The sequence below is a fragment of the Schistocerca americana genome, chromosome 8 (genome assembly GCF_021461395.2).
Source record: "Schistocerca americana isolate TAMUIC-IGC-003095 chromosome 8, iqSchAmer2.1, whole genome shotgun sequence".
Classification (NCBI taxonomy): domain Eukaryota; kingdom Metazoa; phylum Arthropoda; class Insecta; order Orthoptera; family Acrididae; genus Schistocerca; species Schistocerca americana.
Genome location: NC_060126.1, coordinates 428,919,342 through 428,936,901, shown reverse-complemented (window position 1 = coordinate 428,936,901; position 17,560 = coordinate 428,919,342). Strand labels below are relative to the sequence as shown.

Below are 17,560 nucleotides of genomic sequence, written 5' to 3'. Positions count from 1 at the left end.
AACGGAGATCATTGATGGGCTGCCAGCACTTCTGCTTAAGCTGACAAAGGTGAGGCATCCAAGTCAATCCAGTGTCGAAAACCAGTCCTAAGAATTGATATGTCTCCACCACAGTGACAGGATCGTCATTAAGGTACAGTTCTGGTTCTGGATGAACAGTGTGACACCGACAAAAATGCATGACACACAACTTCGCCGCTGAAAACTGGAAGCTGTGAGCTAGAGTCCATGACTGCGCCTTGTGAATGGCTCCCAGTAGGTGCCGCTCAGCAACACTCGTACTGGAGGAGAATTACGAAATGCAGAAGTCCTCAGCATACAGAGAAGGTGAGACCAACAGCCCTACAGCTCCTGCTAGACTGTTAATAGCCACAAAAAATAGAGAGAGACTCAATACAGAGCCCTGCGGAATGCCATTCTCCTGAATATTGGGGGAACTATGAGAGGCACCAACTTGGACACAGAAAGTACGGAGCAACAGGAAGTTTTTGATAAAAATCAGGAGTGAGCCCCGGAGACCCCACTCATACAATATGGCAAGTATACGATGTTGACAGATCGTATTGTGTTCTTTACACAAGTAAAAAAAGACGGCAACCAAATGTTGGTGTCTGAAAAGGCAGTTTGGATGGCAGACTCGAGGGACATAAGATTATCTGTGGTAGAGCGACCCAGGCGGAAGCCACCCTGACACGGAACGAGTAGGCCACATGACTCCAGAACCAAACCCAACCGCCGACACATCATACATTCCAGCTGCTTACAAAGAAAGTTGGTGAGATTGATGGGCCGGTAGCTATCCACATCAAGTGGGATTTGACTGGGTTGGAGCACCAGAAACCACAGACCAGTTCCGGTTGAAGATGAAGAGGAGATGTCGCTTGTAGTCAGACAAGAGATGTTTAATCATCTGACTGTGGATCCGATCCGGCCCAGGAGCTGTGTTGGGGCAATGTGCAAGGGCGCTCAGGAGCTCCCACTCTGTAAATGGGGTGTTATAGGGTTCACTGTAGCATGTAGTGAATGAGAGGACTTTCATTTCCATCCACTGTTTGAGGATGCAAAAGGCTGGGGGGGGGGGGGGGGGGGGGGGGGGTAGTTCTCCGATGCAGAGACTCGAGCACAGTGCTCAGCAAAAAGCTCGGCAAATGCGTTTGCATTGGTAGATAACATGCCATTGATGTTAATGCCAGGGACACCTGTTGGGGTGTGGTACCCAAAAAGACGTCTGATTTTCGTCCAGACATGGGTAGGTGACATATGGCACGCAATGATCAACACATACCTCTCCCAATACTCCTGTTTCCATCGTTTTATAAGCTGGTGTACGCAGGCACAGAGCCGCTTAAAGGCTATTAGGTGCTCTAGTGAAGGCTGTCGCTGTAGAGCTCACCAACGCTTTTTAATTGCCTCAGCGACTTCCGGCGACCACCAAGGAACTGTCTTTCACAGGGGCACCCTAAAGAATTCCGTCACAGAAACGATCATTGTAGTGATCTGCTCAACGACAACACAGATGGCACCATGTGGGGGAGATTCAGCGGTGACAGCAGAGGATCAGGCTTCCCAGTCCGTCTTTTTAAAGCCCACCTGGGTAGTCGTCCGTGGGCATGCCAGGGGAGTGACAGGAAGATTGGGAAGTGGTCACTACCACACAGGTCGTCATGTCCTCTCCAGTGAGCCCATTAGGTGCTCTAGGGAAGGCTGTCGCTGTAGAGCTCACCAACGCTCTTTAATTGCCTCGGTGACCACCAAGGAACTGTCTTAGGGAGTTGATCAATCAGTGGGAGAAGGCCAGGGCTACAAACCGAGAGATCAATGGCCAAATATGTGCCAAACCGAAATGTGGGGAGGGGGGGGGGGAGGGGGGCACCTGTATTTAAGAGGCAGATATCGAGTTGTGACAGTAAATTTTCGACCTCCCTACTTCGGCCAGTAAGCACGGTGCCACCCCACAAGGGGTTATGCGCATTAAAATCTCCCAAAAGTAGGAAAGATTTAGGGAGTTGATCAATCAGTGCAGCCAATGCGTTCAGGGATACTGCACCATCCGGAGGAAGATATACATTGCAGACAGTCATTTCCTGCGTTGTCCTTATCCTGACAGCCACAGATTCAAAAGGGGTTTGAAGGGGCATAGATTCACTACATACTTAGATGCACCTGACACTATTTTAGTCGCTACAGTTCCTGTAATATCCCTTTATAGCTATGAAGGGCAGGGGTCCACATTGCCGGGAACCAGGTTTCCTGGAGGGCAATGCTGAAAATAGGTGAAAATTCAATGAGGCAGTCTATGCCTCAGGGTCACCTGCTGCCACCAGATTAGTACCTGTGCGATCGACATCCATTGTGTCTGAGGGCCCAGCGAGATCTAGGTCCTCAGTGGACACCAGAATCTCCACCTCATCCTCAGACACAGAGCTTGTAGGTAGTGGTGCTGTGGGTGCCACCGCAGCGCCTTGGTTCTTGGGGTCTTTCTTTTTAGGTTTCTCTCGCTGCTCCTTAGGTTTGTTCAGCTGGGAGGGCTTCACTGAGTCAGTCTCATGGACTGAGGACCGTGAAGCCCTACGACTAGCTACCTGTGGTTGCTTCAGCCATTGGTGGGTGTCAGCTCTGCCACTGGTAGGAACCTGGGAAGGGAGTGACTCAAGGAATCCCTTCCTGGCGAGAGGATCTGAAGAAGACTTACACTACTCCGGCTGAGAAGTGGGGATCGACGACCCCAATGGTTGGGGGGGAGGGGGGGGGGGGGGTTGCTCCTGAAGTCTCTTGTGCAGAAGCAACAGGGAGGGAAGTGGCCCTCACCATCAAGGTGGCAGGTGGAGCCTGACAACTCTGAGGGCCAACTGTACGTGGCAGAACAGAAGATGGAAGAACCGTTGTCATAGCGGCGGCGAAGGTAGATGTCATATGCACATGATGTAGCCTCTCATATTTTCTCTTAGCCTCAGTGTAGGTCAGTCGGTCCAGGGTCTTGTATTCCATATTTTTTTTCTTTCTGATAAATCCTGCAGTCTGGTAAGCAAGGCGAATGGCGCTCTCTGCAGATGACACAGATGGGAGGTGGGGCACAGGGAGTATTGGGATGTGAAGGACATCCACAATCTCGACAGGTGACACTGGAAGTACAACAGGAAGACATATGGCCAAACTTCCAGCACTTAACGAGCGGATCGGGGAAGGGATATATGGCTTTACGTCACAACGGTAGATCATCACCATGACCTTCTCGGGTAATGTCACCCTCGAAGGCCAAGATGAAGGCACCAGTGGCAACCTGGTTATCCCTTGGACCCCGGTGGACGCGCCGGACAAAATGGACACCTCATCACTCTAAATTGGCGCGCAGCTCATCGTCAGACTGCAAAAGAAGGTCCTGTGAAATTATGATACCCTGGACAATATTTAAGCTCTGATGGAAACAGAAACATCCCCCAGCTTACCACAGGCAAGTAGTGCCCGTGATTGGGCAGAGGATGCTGTTTTGATCAAGACAGGCCCTGACCGCATTTTGGACAAGCCCTCTACCTCCCCAAACTTGTTCTCTAAATGCTTCACAAAAAAACTAAGGTTTCATTGACAAGAAAGATTCCTCATCAACTCTTGTACATATGAGGTACCAGGACGAATAAGCTTCGCTGCCATACTTAGCCTGGCGTTCCTCCCATGGTGTGGCCAGGCGGGGGGAGAGGGGGGGGGGGGGCAGTGATTTTGGGTTGTATTCCTTAGCACTGAAGTTAGAACTTGACCACTTAGAAACTGCTGGTGCTTGGCCACCAGCAAGAGATGATGTACTACACTCCATGCCGTGTCATCTGCCGTGATGCGACCCACTCCAACCAGTGGCCCTCCCCACGGCGCCACCCAGCCACAGCGAAGGCCACCTGGCACTGGCAGGATGGCCATTGTCGGGAGTACCAATCCCCAGGGTGACGGGCATCTACTCCTTCGCATATGTGGGGAGTTTGTCAAGGGACTACAACCAACAGGGTACATGGCGGCCCCACCACAACAAACTGGCTATCGTGCTTGATATCAGGTGCAAACGTGCTAAGAATTTCATTATTGTCAACAGCGCGAAATGCGATACTGCACAGAGGATGGAGGAAAATGAACCCAGGAGGGTGACCTCGCTCAACAGCTGGAGAACTAGCAGACGTGCAGATCCATGTCGACTAAGGATGCAAGGGGTCTCAGCACATGATGGAGACTATGCACCATGTAAGGCGCCCCTCCCCAACTGGCTCGTTCTTCGGGGAAATTTTGAAAAATGGAGGGCAAACCCTACGGGGGACTATCACATAAAGGCCGAAATGTGTAAGACTCCTTTTAGTCATCTCTTACGACAGTCAGGAATACCTCGAGCCTATTCTAACCCCTGGACCTGCAGGAAGAAGTACTGCATTGAACAGGGGGCCCATGCACATACAAGAGAGTTGTGAAGCTTGATGGGTCTGACACATGTTGGAGAGAATTATGCCTGTCATGTGGGCTTTGAGGTCATACTTTGATATTTCCAGCATCTGACAGTGGAGGTCAGACTGGCAAGCCTTGCTGCATAACCTTAATGAAGTTCACAATCTGCAGGAATATCCTCAAAACTGTGACCCCAGCTTCTGAGCCATGTAGAAGGACCAAACAAGAAAAGATTCAATGGCAAACAAAGCTGTAACAGTCTACGCTTCCACCAAAGGACTGAGAACTCTAGGGTCTCCCTATCTGGATCAGGTGTGCACTACACATCACAGTTTGCTACTCAGGTAACTTTCTATGTGCGTGGAGTTAACACAAATTATTATTATTATTATTATTATTATTATTATTATTATTATTATTATTATTATTATTATTTCTTTCCTTTCTCAGACATTATGTCTGGTTAAAAATGGAAAGTGACGTGGACCTGGATCAAGCGTGACTTCCTTTTAACTGTACAGTATATGTTACATTGCATTTAGGAACGTTTGGGTAATTGAACATGTATCAAAAATTACAGATTTCTGTAGTTGTATATATACGTTTGGATGTAGCTGTATTGCGTTAATGTACTGGTGGATATTGTGTGGTATGACTCCTGTAGTTGATAGTATAATTGGTATAATGTCAACTTTATCCTGATGCCACACGTCCTTGACTTCCTCAGCCAGTTGGATGTATTTTTCAATTTTTTCTTCTGTTATCTTCTGTATATTTGTTGTATTGGGTGTGGATATTTCGATTAGTTGTGTTAATTTCTTCTTTTTTTTGTGAGTATGATGTCAGGTTTGTTATGTAGTGTTGTTTTATCTGTTATAACGGTTCTGTTCCAGTATAATCTGTATTCATCATTCTCCAGTACATTTTGTGGTGCATACTTGTATGTGAGAACGTGTTGTTTTATTAGTTTGTGTTGTATAGCAAGTTATTGATGTATTATTTTTGCTATATTATCATGTCTTCTGGTGTATTGTGTATTTGCTAGAATTGAACATCCACTTGTGATGTGACCTACTGTTTCTATTTGTTGTTTGCAAAGTCTGCATTTATCTGTTGTGGTATTGGGATCTTTAATAATAAGCTTGCTGTAATATCTGGTGTTTATTGTTTGATCCTATGCTGCAATCATGAATCCTTCCATCTCACTGTATACATTGCCTTTTCTTAGTCATGTGTTGGATGCATCTTGATCGATGTGTGGCTGTGTAAGCTATTTTTTTTACATTTGTCTGTTCCAAATGCCATATTTATATCATTGCTGAATACTTCTGTTATCTTTAGTAATTGGTTGAGTTGTTGATTTGTTGCTGCCAGTAGTTTTAGATCATCCATGTGTAGCAAATGTGTGATTTTGTGTTGGTATGTTCCAGTAATATTATATCCATAATTTGTATTATTTAGCATGTTGGATAGTGGGTTCAGAGCAAGCCTGAACCAGAAAGGACTTAATGAGTCTCCTTGGTATATTCCACACTTAACCTGTATTGGCTGTGATGTGATATTACTTGAATTTGTTTGGATATTAAGTGTGGTTTTCCAATTTTTCATTAGGAACTGTATCAATTTAGGATCTACTTTGTATATTTCCAATTTGTAGTAACCATGGGTGGGGTACACTATCAAAAGCTTTTTGGTAATCAATGTATGCGCAGTGTAGCGACCTTTGTTTAGTTTTAGCTTGATATGTCACTTCTACATCTATTATCAGTTGCTCTTTACATCCTCGTGCTCCTTTGCAGCAGCCTTTTTGTTCTTCATTTATAATTTTGTTGTGTGTTGTATATGTCATTAATTTCTGTGTAATGACTGAAGTTAATATTTTGCATGTTGCTGGTAGGCATGTTATGGGGCGATATTTTGCTGGGTTTTTTGTGTCTGCTTGATCTTTAGGTTTCAGATAAGTTATTCCTTGTGTAAATGTATCAGGGATTTATTATTATTATTATTATTATTAGACTTGTTCTCCACGCAGTCCAGAAAATGATAGTTGTATGAGACTCTAAAGTATTAGTGTGAGATCTAAAGAAATGTACTCACTCCTGGATTTTCATTTGTTAAGAAAAATTTTAAAATAAAAAGCAGTTCTGTGTTTCTGATTTTGTTAACTATCAGTTTTGTTCCCTGTACTATCTAGTGATCAACTACCAGGGCATTTGCAACAAATGCCGTTGTTTGGAATGCTGCTAAAAAGCTATGAAGCTCACAAGGTGCTACGTGCAGAAAGCTGGCTAAAGTGTGGAGATGAGAGCACTGAGATTTTGGATCAAATTTAACTGTGTGTCGAAAAATAGGCCAATGGGAAATTGAGGTGTTGTATTTATCAAAGTGGGCAAGAACCTCGAAACTGTCAAAACTGAAGCAAGTTGCAAAATTAATCGGGCAATATCAAGGGTGGACACAAACTTAGTATGGCTCTTCCTATTAACCACTAGATTCACACCTAGTTTTAACTTGAAACTTCAGTAAAAACCTCGGGTCTCTATACAATGTTCTCCAATCACACTGTTATCAATGGAGCACACTTTAATCTTCCAACAACCAATTGCAATAATTACAGCTTTGTAAATGATGGGAGCGACAAGACATCCTGAGAAAGAATAGTGTCTTCTCTTCTGCTTGCAATAGATAGTTCCAGTAGCCCACTCCTGGTGGAAATAAATTCCATCTAATGGCAACAAATACAACTGACCTCTTTGAAGATATCCATGTCTAATCTGGTATCAGTGACAATGGGGGTAATAGCAACAATGACAACCACGGTAGAAATGGAAACTAAACAAGTAGAAAGATTTAAGTGGTCAGTAAACTAGATAAAGTGGCAGTTGTGTTTTATTTGAATAAGAAACTCTAAACATTTAACTCTGGAGAGTTGTCTGCATACAAAAAACTAACTTCAGATGTGCCCTAGGGGAGTGTTCAGGACTACTGCTCTTCATGTTGTATATTAATCATCTTATAAGCACCAGTATTGGGGTCTCAGACTTTTTGCAGATGATCTATAATGAACTGCTGCCTGGGAAAAAAAATTACACAAATATCAAACCAAGTCTTGATAAGATTTCAAAGTTGTGCCAAGATCGGGAAATTGTTTTAAACATGCAGGCAAAGGAATGTAAAATCATGCATTTCACTAAACACAAAAACAGAACAGCCTATGCCTAAAATATCAATAGTTCACAATTGGAATCAACCCATTCATACAAATACCTGGGTTAACAGCTGTTGGGATATGAAATAAAATGATAATATAGGCTCAAATATAAGTAAAGCACGTGACATACTTCTGTTCATTAGCAGAATACTAGGGAAATACAATCAGTCTACAAAAAAATTCCTTACAAAACACTCATGCAACTCATTCTACAACATTGTCTAAGTATGCGAGACCAGTACAAAATAAGATTAACAGTAAATACTGAATGAAAAACAAATCTCAGCATGAAAGGTTACACATTTGTTTGACCCACAAGAGAGTGACAGAGATATGCTGAATGAACTTAACTGGCAAATTCTTGAAGACAGCTGTAAGCTAGCCCATGAAAGCAGTCTATTTAGTAAGCTTTAAGAACCAGTATTAAGTTATGACTCGAGGAATATACTACAACGTACTATATATTATTCCCATAGGGATTGCAAAAGACAAGATCAGAACAGATACAGTGTGCACAGAAGCAATCATTCTGCCCGCACTTCATACACGAGCGGAACGGGAAGAAGCCTTAAAAGACTGGTACAACGAGAAATAACCTCTGCCATTACTTCACAGTGGTATGCAGAGTATAGATGTAAATACACTCCTGGAAATGGAAAAAAGAACACATTGACACCGGTGTGTCAGACCCACCATACTTGCTCCGGACACTGCGAGAGGGCTGTAAAAGCAATGATCACACGCACGGCACAGCGGACACACCAGGAACCGCGGTGTTGGCCGTCGAATGGCGCTACCTGCGCAGCATTTGTGCACCGCCGCCGTCAGTGTCAGCCAGTTTGCCGTGGCATACGGAGCTCCATCGCAGTCTTTAACACTGGTAGCATGCCGCGACAGCGTGCAGCGTGGACGTGAACCGTATGTGCAGTTGACGGACTTTGAGCGAGGGCGTATAGTGGGCATGCGGGAGGCCGGGTGGACGTACCGCCGAATTGCTCAACACGTGGGGCGTAAGGTCTCCACAGTACATCGATGTTGTCGCCAGTGGTCGGCGGAAGGTGCACGTGCCTGTCGACCTGGGACCGGACCGCAGCGACGCACGGATGCACGCCAAGACCGTAGGATCCTACGCAGTGCCGTAGGGGACCGCACCGCCACTTCCCAGCAAATTAGGGACACTGTTGCTCCTGGGGTATCGGCGAGGACCATTCGCAACCGTCTCCATGAAGCTGGGCTACGGTCCCGCACACCGTTAGGCTGTCTTCCGCTCACGCCCCAACATCATGCAGCCCGCCTCCAGTGGTGTCGCAACAGGCGTGAATGGAGGGGCGAATGGAGACGTGTCGTCTTCAGCGATGAGAGTCGCTTCTGCCTTGGTGCCAATGATGGTCGTATGCGTGTTTGGCGCCGTGCAGGTGAGCGCCACAATCAGGACTGCATACGACCGAGGCACACAGGGCCAACACCCGGCATCATGGTGTGGGAAGCGATCTCCTACACTGGCCGTACACCACTGGTGATCGTCCAGGGGACACTGAATAGTGCACGGTACATCCAAACCGTCATCGAACCCATCGTTCTACCATTCCTAGACCGACAAGGGAACTTGCTGTTCCAACAGGACAATGCACGTCCGCATGTATCCCGTGCCACCCAACGTGCTCTAGAAGGTGTAAGTCAACTACCCTGGCCAGCAAGATCTCCGGATCTGTCCCCCATTGAGCATGTTTGGGACTGGATGAAGCGTCGTCTCACGCGGTCTGCACGTCCAGCACGAACAATGGTCCAACTGAGGCGCCAGGTGGAAATGGCATGGCAAGCCATTCCACAGGACTACATCCAGCATCTCTACGATCGTCTCCATGGGAGAATAGCAGCCTGCATTGCTGCGAAAGGTGGATGTACACTGTACTAGTGCCGACATTGTGCGTGCTCTGTTGCCTGTGTCTATGTGCCTGTGGTTCTGTTAGTGTGATCATGTGATGTATCTGACCCCAGGAATGTGTCAATAAAGTTTCCCCTTCCTGGGACAATGAATTCACGGTGTTCTTATTTCAATTTCCAGGAGTGTATTCCAGAATCTTAGTCGACACTTGCTAAGATATGGGTACATTGTGCCCATATTTGGTAAGAGTTACACAGTTCCCCCCTCTCTTGCCATTTTCATACATACATTTCACATGCATAATGTGCAGCAAAATTCTCAATGGCTTTTCTTTTATTATTATTATTGAGTAATACAACTTTTAGGAGCCTACCTTGCAGTTTTCATTTTTGAAATGAAGCAGATGCTAAATATGACACAAATGTGGACATCAGACTATTCTACTGACCAAATTCTTAGCACAGCCTTCATTTCACATAAAACTTTGTTGGTTTCACCAACACACACCCAAACTGCCATCTTCGACCCTAACCATGTATGCTAAAGATCATCCGTTACCACAATCAATATTTCAGGGGAAGAAGGGAAACTGTCATCTTTAGCCAGCATACCCACCTCACAGCTGCTTTGAGTACAAGTTTAAGTGTCAGTTGATATCCATGTCACAAGGGGCAAAATTTATAAGAGCTTTGTCTTTGTACTATTGCATAAAATGTAAACTATGGCTGCAGTTTTATATATTCCATTCTTTCGATATGTACCAGTAGGTAACACACAAAGAATAAAGGTCATTCCATGTGAAATTCACCAATAAAAAATAAATTTGAGCACGGATGGTTTAGAATTTTCCAGTTTTTTTGTCATTTTATTCTACCTATCAAACTAAGATAAAAATCAAAATTAAAAACATTTTGGGCACTTCATTTCTGTGCTACTAATTTTTAAAGTTCCTGAAATAGTGGGATTTTTACCAAGTTCTGAAACCTCAAAAAGTATTTGATGTACAGTCCTGAAATTTATACCATTTTATTCAGTTTATCAAATGTTTTAAAGATATGCGCTGTTTGACCAAGTTTACTGAAATGCTAAATTTTATCAAACCAAAACATTTTTAAATTTTGAAAAATTCAAAATAAGAGTTTTTTTCTTTTGAAAAAGATGTGTGTTAGTCATACACAATCTGTTAATGTGTATGCCGAATTTCATGATATTATTCCACTGGGAACATACAGAAAACAATTTTATTTTACTGCTATTTGTATTGTCAACTGCATCTCAACTGCACTTGGTTTGTAAGCTGGCTCCATTGAACTATTGTTAAAATGAAATTATTGAACACTAATTAACACACTTTTCTGTATCATTTAAAAATTGTACTGAACTATGCCATATAACAATTAACATACATAATGTAAGGGATAGTGCACATTTTCCATTTAATATAACTTTTAATTTACAATGGTGGTAGCTCATATTTATAGAACTCTGTGTGTGTGTGTGTGTGTGTGTGTGTGTGTGTGTGTGTGTGTGTGTTCAGCAGAAATGAGGTGATAAAATTAGCAAAGCACTGGTGTGAATTAGTCACCTCTGTGCATGTATTACCCATCAAGCATATGCACTCAGGGGACAAAGCAACAGAAAAATGCTGGTGTCATGACTTAAAATGCTTAATCACCCAATAAAATCTGGAAAGGCACGTGCTGGAATACGATGTAAGTACCAAGTGCAGCCAATGAAATGGAATATTGTACCTGTCATATTCTGACATGAGTGGTTCAATGTTTTACTGGGAAATCAAGCATTTTAAATCATGACGCTGGCACATTTGTGCCACTCTGTCACCTGAGGATGTTCATATAGAATGAAGCCAGTGGCCTAATACATGCAAGTAAAATAATAGCCAAAGTGGTTTTCTTAACACTAATGTTAGTCAGTTATTGAAGCACAACATGGTTAACTTCATTCCAGTTGTTTGATTGCGATCAAGCATATATGCCATCGGTCACTTCGTGTGACAAACGACAAGCATGCAGTATAAAAAAAAAAGGAGATTGGCAAAATATTTTCATACAGCAACAACAGTCACAGGGACACGTAAGTATCATGTATTTATTCCAATGAGTAAAGTCAAAGGCAAATCACAAATTGTTTCTGATTGTAAGGATTCTGATGTTCATAAAATGCAAGTACATCCAGATGCTGCATATGCTTTTGAACAGATTACAGGACTTGTTGCTTGCACCTATGACAACAAATGGTGGCTGGCTTCTGTGCTATCTAAAGATGAAAAAGGATATGTTGTTGTTGTTGTCTTCAGTCCTGAGCCTGGTTTGCTGCAGCTCTCCATGCTACTCTATCCTGTGCAAGCTGCTTCATCTCCCAGTACTTACTGCAACCTACATCCTTCTGAATCTGCTTAGTGTATTCATCTCTTGGTCTCCCTCTATGATTTTTACCCTCCACGCTGCCTACAATGCTAAATTTGTGATCCCTTGATGCCTCAGAACATGTCCTACCAACCGGTCTGTTCTTCTTGTCAAGTTGTGCCACAAACTCCTCTTCTCCCCAATTCTATTCAATACCTCCTCATTAGTTATGTGATCTACCCATCTAATCTTCAGCATTCTTCTGTAGCATCACATTTCAAAAGCTTCTATTCTCTTCTTGTCCAAACTATTTATCGTCCATGTTTCACTTCCATACATGGCTACACTCCATACAAAATACTTTCCAAAACAACTTCCTGACACTTAAACCTATACTCGATGTTAACAAATTTCTCTTCTTCAGAAACGCTTTCCTTGCCATTGCCAGTCTACATTTTATAGCCTCTCTATTTTGACCATCATCAGTTATTTTGCTCCCCAAATAGCAAAACTCCTTTACTACTTTAAGTGTATCATTTCCTAATCTAATTCCCTCAGCATCACCCGACTTCATTCGACTACATTCCATTATCCTCGTTTTGCTTTTGTTGATGTTCATCTTATATTCTCCTTTCAAGACACTGTCCATTCAGTTCAAGAAAAAGGATAAGTAAATCTTTATTTACACACCATCGTTGGCCAGCTTTTTCTTTCTTTATACTGGAAAAGGAGTAAAAAATTTCTCTCTGCACGGTGCTATGATAACACATTGTTAAACAATAACAGCTATACCTTTGTATAACTAATTATATTGATTAATATTAATGTATCTGTAAAATGAAGGAATAATTGCGTACATTATTCACAGTCTGTTTCAAGCATAAGCTGCTATTGTGTATGTTATCTTCACAGTTAACATGGGAAAGCCACATGTGAATTTAAGTTTAAGTCTATAATTCTAATAATGTAATAAACTGATTGGTACTAAATAAAAGATAATGACTTGACAGCATTATATGGTTTTAGAGATATATTCCAGCTTATGAACAAGCCCAAAGTGCTACAGCTTTTGCATAAGGTGTTGCACTTACTAGCAAAATAAAGTTTATTTTAATATGCTTTCACTGGAACACCATCATGAAATTTGGCACACATACACATTAACAAAAAATATACGAATAGGGAAAATTCAGCATTGTTATGAATATCGCGAATTAGCACAAAATTTTAAAGCTTATAAGAAACTAAATAAAATGGTACAACTTTTATGTCTTTAACTCACACAGTTTTTGAGATATGGTAATTTTAAGTTTTTGAATTGTAACAAAAATTGCATAATTTTGGAAGTTTTAAAAATTATTAGCTCAATAGTGAAAGGACCAAAAAAAATTTAAACTGGGATTTTTCATGCAAACAACTGTTACTATAAGTGTGTAAAAATGATCAAAATCTGGGATCACTGACTGGCTGTACATGGACAGATCCATAAAGTAGGAAAAAGACAGTGGCAATGAAGATGAGCAGGACACCCACACCTTGTCACACCATACTGGAGGGGAAGAAGGTTGAATTTGTGAAAAGCTTCAATTATCTGGGTATCATCATATCACACAATGCAATTTCCAAACTAGAATTCTTAAACAGAATAAAAAAATGATCTAGCTTCTTCCACCAAGTACGAACTCTAACCTGGGACAAGGAAGTGCCTCACGGAGCCGAACAGACCACGTATAAAACTTACCTCCTGCCAATCATGATGTATAGTCTACAGGCCTGTGTCACAAATAAGAAAGAAGTGTGTCAAATACAAGCACGTGAAATGAAGTTCCTTAGGTCATCTCTACAAAAAACTAGGGGAGACAAGAGTCAAGAATGATTATGTAAGGAGATACTTGCAGGTGACACCGACTACAGAGGAGAGGATGAGTGCTTTCTGACTGAAGTGGTTTGGTCATGTGAAGTGAATGCACCTGCGCCGAACTCCATGCCAGTACTTGGAGATGGAGGTACCAGGAAGAAGGCCAACTGGGTGGCCTAGAAAGATATGGACAGACCACGTTAATGAAGATCTCAAGAGAAGAGAAGTCACATGGTATGCAGTGGAGAGGGAAAAGCTATACCAGGACAGAAACCAATGGAGGCATATCGTTCACAAAGTTCCTACCGGGCTGGACGGAAATCCTGATTATGATGATGGTGATGCATAAACAATTTTCCAGATGAAAAAAGGTATAATCTTTACTACCAAATATTCTTCTTTTCTTATAAAATTCCTATTTTGCCATTGTTATTCTGACTTTTATTTCTGTGCTGCTTTTCCAGTCTGTTTCTATATTGCTTACAAAGTATTTAAAGCCTCTCCGTGTTCTAATACTTCTACATTCAAAATTATCTTTACCATTTTATTTCCTCCCAGTGCCATTATTCTTGTTTCCTTTGTATTTATTTTCACTCCATGAATCTTTCCTTTAGCTTCAGTGGTATCCACTAATTAAATATTTGGCATGGAGTGTCCTCCTATACGGTGCTGAAATGTGAAAAGAAGATACAGCAAGGCTGGAGACTTATGAAATGTGGGCATGGCAGTAGGTGGAAAGGGTAAGCTGGATGAACAGATTGAAAAATGAAGAGGTACTGAGAAGAGTTGGAGATCAAAGACATGTACTGAATGTAATAAAAAGAAGGCAACAAAACTGGATTGGACTTATATTACAAAAGGAGGAGGGTCATATAAAAACAGTCTTAGAAGGGTACGTGGAAGGACAGAGGAGGTGAGGGAGAGAGAAAATTCAGGTCCTGGATGATGTGGTATATGGCAGCACACATAATGGCATTCAGGAGGAAGCAATAGATCGCATGAAATACCGGTTGATCAAAAAGTCAGTATAAATTTGAAAACTGAATAAATCACGGAATAATGTAGCCTAGATAGAGAGGTACAAATTGACACACATGCTTGGAATGACATGGGGTTTTATTAGAACCAAAAAAATACAAACATTCAAAAAATGTCCGACAGATGGCACTTCATCTGATCAGAATAGCAATAATTAGCATAACAAAGTAAGACAAAACAAATATGATGTTCGTTACAGGAAATGCTCAATATGTCCACCATCATTCCTCAATAATTGCTGTAGTCGAGGAATAATGTTGTGAACAGCACTGTAAAGCATGTCCGAGTTATGGTGAGGCATTGGCGTCGGATATTGTATTTCAACATCCCTAGAGATATCGGTCATCATGATTCACTTGCAACTTCAGGTAACGCCAAAGCCAATAATCCCACGGACTGAGGTCTCGAGACCTGGGAGGCCAAGCATGACGAAAGTGGCGGCTGAGCACACGATCATCACCAAACAACACGCGCAAGAGATCTTTCACGTGTCTAGCAATATGGGATGGTTTTAGTAAAAACCCATGTCATTCCAAGCATGTGTGTCAATTTTTACCTCTCTATCTACATTATTCCGTGGTTTATTAAGTTTTCAAATGTATACTGATTTTTTTATCACCCGGTAGATATGCAAAGGACCTGCTAATGTACTAGAGACCAGATGATGATAAGAATATGATGGGACTTAAACTACGTAAATCAAATATAAACAACTTTATCCCCCAGTTTTTTCAGCATTTTGCTGTATTTCCCACTGAGATTGTCACTATACATTATAATTGTAAAACTGGCTTGTTCCACATCAAAGTGAGCGATTCCAATTATGATCCACGGGATATGTAAATTAACTTAATATAATCCTACTACTATTTAATGGCAGTATAGTTGGCTCACTGTTCACCAAGAAAGATACAGACTGCTATGCTCCAAACTGTTACATACTTGGTGATTACATAACAATTAGGTATTATTTAAAAGGAAGAACACAGACGAAACAAGATAAATCTGGCAGCAGGGAGTGAAATAAAGCGAGCCCTCAACATGGAAGACTTGAACACTGTTCTCAAGGGGCTCACCTCACATGAAAGTCAGCCAGCGCACTTTAAAGTATTGCACTCACTAGCTATGTTCTATAAAGAGAATAGGATCACAGTTCACACAGGGTATTTCAAACGTAGCGAGATTATGTAGCCCTAAAATGTAAAAAAAAATTACTTTGAAAGAGCCAAATGAGAGGCATCAGCACCTCGCCTAACATAAGTTAGCATCTCGCAGTGTAATCACCACCACCTGTCATATTTCCTTTCCTGTCCATCAGCAACTACAACAACAGAAAAAGTTATCATACATTACACAACGCCACTAAATACGAGCTTTAAAAAGGATTAAAAAAACTCTGTGACCATTATGCCACAATATCACAGACACAGATTTTTGTGACATTTTTTAAAAAGGATTTAGGAAACTCTGTGACCATTATGTCACAATATCAGAGACCCAGATTTTTGTGACATCCAGAACTGCTTTCGCTTTCCTGAGCCCAACATCCCACTAACACTGACAACACTAATTTTGTATGTAATCAATTTACGAGGATGGTGGTTGTTGTTTTCAGTGAAGAGAGTGGTTTGATGCAGCTCTTCATGGTACTCTATCCTGTGTAAACACAAGGACAGTATCAAGTAATAAATAACGAATGTCTCTGCGGCGATCGTTACAGTGGTTTCTTTCTCTGAGGATGTGTGGGCTATGTTCTTTAACACGAAATGAATGACAATGGGTGTGAGGTGTTAATTTTTAAAACGTATATTGCGTAGGTCAGAAAAAACTGTACCCTTAAAAATATTGAACTGTGTTTAATACTAAATATATTGATTTACAGTTAGCCTACATGCTCCTATTATCACGATCATTACATTTGCTGACTGAAAAATTAGACCTAGTTGGTACGTTTCAGGCAAATAGAGTTCGCTGACACTGACAGGAAAAGAATCATTCCAACACGTTCCTTTGAAAAACAGCTGCGTCTGGAAAACATTTAAAAGCATGCAACACACGACATAATTACAACTCATAATCACTGATGTGCCATTTTTCCTTCGATGGCAAATTTCGAACCCACCTAGATGATTACATGTGAAGCGTTGCATTTTTCATAGTTCCCGTGAGTTCTGCTGCCTTTATCTAAGGGTAATCACAATATTTTAACAATACCAATAATTAAACATTTATTCCACATCCAACCACTACATATGCAGAACACTTCACTAAATTATCAACACCTCCAGATAAATCTTTACATTTCAAACAGTGACTGTGTTGTGTTATGTTTTACAGTGCAACCAACATTGACGTTTCGAGAGCCTTCCACCCGCTAAGGAAAGCAATACCGAATTCTAATGATTCGTGCATTGTATTTCTTGTACATACTTCTATTTTATTTTTCTAATTTACTTATGACCTAGCACAAGTACAGTCATATCGTGTAAAGCCGGGTTCACACACGCAACCAAAGTGTTGGCACTGCTAGTGGCATACTGCAGTTGTAACGTATTTGCATGTGTGAACCCCCAGTTACTACTGCGCAGGTTTAGAGACGCAACTTTTGTCATGTCACAAAAAGTTCAGCTTGGTTGTACTTTGTTACGCCGCTTTCCTTCCACCATTGATTGCCCCACTGTGGCAGTATTTCGAAGCACGAGCATTCTCTCGCAGACAACGTGGAGTAATTGTTGCTGTACTTTATTCGATTTCACTGTGTTTTCTTTTTATTAGTAAAAGAA

At 41.8% G+C, this 17,560-nt stretch overlaps 1 protein-coding gene across 2 annotated transcripts in view; it reads right to left on the bottom strand.

Annotated features, from left to right (window-relative positions):
- The window catches only part of LOC124545296 (CD2 antigen cytoplasmic tail-binding protein 2 homolog), an 84,770-nt gene extending 67,658 nt beyond the window's left edge, over window positions 1–17,112 (bottom strand). Inside the window, exons 1-2 of one of the 2 annotated variants that reach the window (XM_047124192.1) lie at window positions 16,900–17,112; window positions 14,280–14,408 (exon numbers count right to left, since the gene is read on the bottom strand). The gene's annotated coding sequence lies outside the window, so the exon portion shown is untranslated. The remainder of the gene's footprint in view (window positions 1–14,279; window positions 14,409–16,899) is intronic. The other variant, XM_047124191.1, reaches the window with a different exon arrangement.
- Between the last annotated feature and the right edge of the window lie 448 nt (window positions 17,113–17,560).